Source organism: Lathyrus oleraceus, chromosome 5 (assembly GCF_024323335.1).
Source record: "Lathyrus oleraceus cultivar Zhongwan6 chromosome 5, CAAS_Psat_ZW6_1.0, whole genome shotgun sequence".
In the NCBI taxonomy this organism is placed as follows: domain Eukaryota; kingdom Viridiplantae; phylum Streptophyta; class Magnoliopsida; order Fabales; family Fabaceae; genus Lathyrus; species Lathyrus oleraceus.
In genome coordinates this window covers 34,722,003-34,728,461 of record NC_066583.1, presented here as the reverse complement: position 1 = coordinate 34,728,461, position 6,459 = coordinate 34,722,003, and positions in this window count along the sequence as shown.

Here is a 6,459-nt window from a genome sequence, read left to right as displayed (position 1 = left end):
AAGTCCGATTTTGATGGCGTATGAAGCGTTAGAAAGCTAAAAACTCATACCTAAAACATGGTAGTGATTGTTGATATGTTTTAATAATATTCACATGCCTACTGTATTGATAAATATATTGGTTTATACGTTTGGTTGATGAATCGTTGCATTATTGTAATATCATTGTGTGATGATTATGTTGTTATGTCGATGATGTTAAGATGTTGATGAGTTATTGTTATTTGTTGATATTATTAATGTGGTAACATGAATTGGTTGTTTCATGATGAATGGTGTGATGCATAAATGATGAGATGTGTGTGGGGATCCTTTAAGTGAACCTTATTGTGTTAATGCATGTTATTTGAGAGTCATGCATCTTGGTGTACGGGCTTCGGTCCAATTTTGGTGAGCCTCGATTCTATGGTAATGGATCGGGTGCGAGTAGCTAATTCTTATTGTGAGGGATTAGTGAAGCGTTACATATGTTGATGGTAACGATTTTTGGTGAGCCTTGATCCCATGGTGATGGATCGGGTGCGAGTAGTTAATTCCTATTATGGGGGATTAGTGAAGCGTTACCTATGGTGATGGTAGAAATTTTGGTGTGCTCCAGTTCCAAGAGGGAATCGATCCTATGGTGGGGATCATGGAGTGAGATGAACCTAAGTGTTCATTTTGATACCATGTGCATGTTGAGTCAGTGTTGAGTACATTGCATAAGTGTTGCATTTGTATTGATTCTTATTGATGTGTTGTTGGATGAGATGTTGTTGCATATGATGTTAATGATGATTGAGATATGACTTCGTATGATGTTGATGATAATTGAGATGTTGTCATGTATGATGTTGATCATGATTTGGATGTAAGAATGTGATATATTGTTGTGCATGATTATGTAGATGTTGTACTCTATTCTTCATTCTATATTATTATTATTGAAATGAATTCTCATCCCTTCTGTTTGAATGTTGCCTTTACATGGGTATCGTGCAGATACTCAAGAGTAGTATTGCTGAAGTAAGTGGAAGGTAGCTCTTGGATTACTTCTTTATTTTGTCGCTTTTACTAGTGGTACCTTGCTCTGATCATGTAACATCGGGTTGGGTTAAATGCTTACTTTATTCTTTATGTTTGATCATGTTGAAGTCATAAGACTAATTTTGTTGTTGAGAATTCTTAAGATGTTGATTTGATTGATTAGAACTCTCTTAGTTTGTTATTGCAATTGAAGTTGAGACTAGATGTTATTACTTGCTTTATCTTCCATAATTGTGATGATAATTACGTTGCGATGATACTTTAAAATGGAAGTGAGCATGCAGTGACAAGTTATGAATGTCTTATTTTATGAATATATAATACCGATTAGATGAGAAGGATGTCGTGTAAACATCCCAGGTATGATTCAGATAAGTAGGATGTCGTGTAAACTTCCTTATTACAAATGTGTGTATTGAAATTTACTGTTGAAACCTGTGTTACGGAGCAGGTCATGTGTGTTATGAATGTGTGACACCCTACATGGTTTTATTTTATATTTAATTTATGCGATAAATTATGTGTGGGGTTTAGGGTGTTACAATAGGGTCTAGGGAGACCCAGTTTTGATCAGATGAATTCATCTGGCCAACCACCATCAACCAACTTGCTAACTTCCAATTCTCTTGACTTTCTTGACTCATGGTAGATCATATATGCATAAGATGATGAATTTTGAAGTGTCCCTTGATCAATTTGATCAATTGGTGAGATAGCTTGTTGGAGAAGTTACTCAAGATACCTAGTCAAACTAGGGTTTCCAAGGCAAATCACCTTTAAACTCTTGAAGCAAACTTGATCAATATAACATGTAGGAATCAATGGGACTCATATATGATGCTTATAACCATTCTTGAATCAATTATTGGTTGTGCTCTTTGTTCATGAGGGTCTCAAACTCTAGATGTGATCAATGAATCCATGAGATCACGCCCTACCTACAAAAGAGTTAGATAGATGCAAAGACATATTTTTGGTATTTTGGTTAGTGAAATGATAATATACAAGTATGATATAATCACAAAGTGCTTGGTGATCTCTCCTAAAACAAACCCAATGAAGAGGGGTAAGGAGGATACCAAGGTATGATCCCAATGCTAATGCTTATGATAGAATGCATGAGGGACCTTAGGGTCAAAATTGGGGTCTTACAGTTGTTTGTCTAGCAAACATGAATAACTGGTAGATGTGTCAGACGGATGTGAAACGTGCATTCCTAAATGGCCCCTTAGAAGAAGAAGTTTATGTTGCACAACCAGGGTTAGTGAAACAAGGCAAAGAAAGAAAGGTGTATAGGCTACATAAAGCCCTGTACGGACTTAAACAAGCTCCAAGAGCTTGGAACAAGAAGATAGATGACTTTCTAAGGGAGAAGGAATTTGTGGAGTGCAAAAATGAACATGGAGTATATGTAAGAAGAAGCAAGAGAGAATTGCTTATACTATGTCTCTATGTCGATGACTTGTTGATAACAGGTAGCTGCAATAAGGAGATCGAAGACTTCAAAGGTGATCTCAACAAGGAATTCGAAATATCAGATTTGGGTGACATCTCATACTTCTTGGAATCGAATTCTACAAGAGTGGTATAGGTTTGATAATGCATCAAAGAAGGTATGCAGGTGAAATATTCAAGAGATTTGAGATGCAAGATTGCAACCTAACTTCGACCCCAGCTGAGCCCAGCTTACAATTGTCGAAAGATTAAGATGAAGATGATGTCGAACCAACCCAATATAGAAGACTTATTGGGTCACTTCGATACCTTTGTCACACAAGGCCTGACTTAGCATACAATGTAGGTATGATGAATAGATTCATGCAGAAGTCAAAGGTATCACATCTAGCAGCGGCGAAGAGGATACTAAGGCATCTGAAAGGAACTCTCGACTATCACATTTTGTTTCCTGGAGCTGATGAAGTAAAAGAATGCAAACTAGTGGGACACACCGACTCAAGTTAGTGTAGTGATGCCGAGGATCGAAAATCCACTGTTGGCTATGTGTTTATGCTAGGTGGTGCATCAGTTGCTTGGAGTTCGAGAAAAGAGCCGGTAGTGGCATTATCGTCGTGCGAAGTAGAATACATAGTTGCTTCCCTTTGTGCATGTCAAGCAACGTGGATGGTGAATCTAATAGAAGATACAACAACGAAGAGTCATGGAGCAATTACCATGAAGATCGACAACATATCAGCTATCAATCTAGAGAAGAATCCGACAACACATGGTCGAAGCAAGCACATCGAAACGAGGTTCCATTATCTTCAAGAGCGGGTAACAGATGAGAAGATGAATGTGGAACACTGCAAAACTGAGAATCAGATTGCAGACATCATGACAAAGGGAGTGCAAATCGAAGTGTTCAGAAGACTAAGAGTTATGATGAATGTGGATAGCTTATACACAATGAATTATTAAATTGTAACTCCTTGTGTCAAAGCAGGTTGCTCGACATAAGCAACGAAGTGTCGAACCACCTAGTGTGTTGAGTTATGTTAGTGTGTCGAAGTGTCGAAACATGTTACTTCACACAGGATTTCGACTTATGCCTATTTTAGTAGTGTTAGCTATTTTGGGCTTTTGTAGTTTTGGGCTTTTAGAGTTTTGGGCTTTGGTTTGGGGTCAAAGTTAACCTAAATCTATAAATAGAAGGAGTAATCCTTATTCATTTAATGAAGTGAATAAAATATTCATAACATTGTAATTCCCAGTATTTTGCAGTTGTAAAGTGAATAAGAAGTTTTCCACAGTTTGTGAGCAGAGAGAAACTCTGCATAATTTAATTTTTCTTCTCCTTCATCATTCTTTACTTTCTCTCTTTCTCCATTATTCTTTTCTTTTATTATCATTATGTGGGTGATAATAATCTTATTCATCAAGATTGATTGAAATTCTCTAAAGATTTTAGGGGATTTCCAAAAAAAGAAATGCATTACAAATATTTGATATTATTTAATATATAAAATAGGAAATAAATATCGGTCACATATACATTTTTTTCTATTGCTTAATGTTTAACAATACTAATATTGTGATGTTTTTCATCATCCTTCGAGTTTAAACTTGAGATCTCACGGTTGTGGCTCATGTTTGAGAGTTACTTATCACATAATTCTTGTAAAACTTTGGATTAATGTCCAACATATATTAAAATAAACATTTAAAAGAGAGGAAATATAATGCTTTGAGTTCAAATCTAAAATTATAATTAAAATATTCTAATAGTCAAACAATTAGATTATTACAACGAAGAAATTTGTAATATATATATATATATATATATATATATATTATATATATATATATATAATATATATATATATATAATATATATATATATATATATATATATATATATATATATATATTTGTCATTGATATATTAAAAATTATATGGATAAATACTTTTATTGATTAATAAAAAATATGTGAAAATTTAAAATTAATAAGTATAAATCATTGGATACATATTTATCTTATATACAAATAAATAATGGATAAATATTTATCACTATTTCATAAAAAAATATAAGAAAAATATTTGAATTAAAAAATTAATTTTTTTCAAATTTATAAAAGTTAATCCTAACAATTTAGTAAGTATATTTAAAGAAAAACAATAATATATATTTCAAAACAAACAATAATATATAATCTTGACAATTTAGGGCACATATTTCAAAATAAACCATGATAGTATAATATTTCCATTTAATCCAATATATTATTTATTGTATATCTTGTTAACATTTAATATAACAATTATATCTATAACAATCTTAACCTTAGTATTTGCTTAGTTGCTCAATAAAAATATATGGCCCACGATATTTTTATGTTTTAATTTCAATTGTATTAGTTAAACTTTATGTTAGATTTTTTTCAATTAATTAAATATGTTATTTATTTCATGTTACTAACACTAGACCTAAAAGGTATAAAAAACACATATGTACTTATCTAGTTACAATTTATAACATGGTGTTTGATTTTGTGGTCAAGGAGTTATCCGACCTAAACTTCTTCATGACCCTATAAATATATCAATTTTAAATGGTATGAAAGTTTGATAAAAATATTGTCAAAAAGAAAAGTTTGGTCATAAAATTACGTTTAAAGTATTTAATTTTTTACTTTAACAAAATTATTATTCTAAGCGCATACTTATATGCACCTAAGGGCCACGTTTAAAGGTTGGGGTATTTCCATAAATTAATTTAACTTTTAACCTTTTTAAAAATTATAAATTGCTTGCCATGTGTTCCTAATACTTGATTAGTTTATTATCATATATTTATAAAGAGTAATGATCAATTTATTTTTAAAGTAAGTCTTTTTAATTTATTTTAAATTATAATTTTTAAATTATTTAATTAAATAAACAATTAATTAAAATATTAATTTAGTCCTTAGATTATATAATTTAAATTATATAATTTAAAATAAATTAAAAAAATTTACTCTTAAAATTAGTTAATCCTCACTCATTTATAAATATCTCAACATATAACCATTTGACTATTTCTTGCTAATAAAAAAACTACATTATGTGCAAAGGTGAATTTCGTCAGGGGATAGAGGAATTATTTTTCTATAAACATGTTAATAAAGATGAAGACGGTGAAAATAAGAAGAACATAATTAATTGTGAAGATAATATTTTAATTTGTGAGAATAAATGTGACTATGAAGTGAAAAACATATTAGCTCTGAATTAGATTTAACACTAGAAGGGAACAAAACTCCATATTTTAAAGTCTCTTTAATATACTTCAGTATCCTGACAACAATTTGGTAATATGACCACTTTGGTTTGTTCATAAATCTGCTCATCATTCAAACTGCATAGCAGATATCAGGTATGGTATTACAGAGATATCTTAATGAGCCTACCAACTATTTAAAAATTGTAGCATCTACATCATCCGTCACCTTCAACATCAGAATCCAACTTGTGATTTATTTTAGTATGTGTGATTGCATACTTGCAGTTCATCAACTCAAATCTCTTCAGAAGCTCAAGTTCATATTTTAGCTGATACAAGACTATACCCTTATCAGAGTACAAAATCTCCATCCCTAGGAAATATACCATCTTTCCTAGATCAGTCATCTCAAACTCATTCATCAACACCTTCTTGAACTTAGCTATCTCATATGAACAGTTCTCTGTTAGAAATATGTCATCAACATAGAGACACACCAAAGCATATTGATATCAGTTGTATGTTGAATATAAACAACATACTCCATCTCACATTTTTTGAATCCTTGAAGTTTTAAAAATGAATCAATTTTCATATTCTGGACTTTGGAAGCTTGTTTCAGTCATACAAGGCTTTATGCAACTTGTACACCATCCCTTCCTGATTCATTTTCAAAAATCTAGGAGGTTGTCATACATAAACTTCTTCTTGTAAAGGACCATTCATA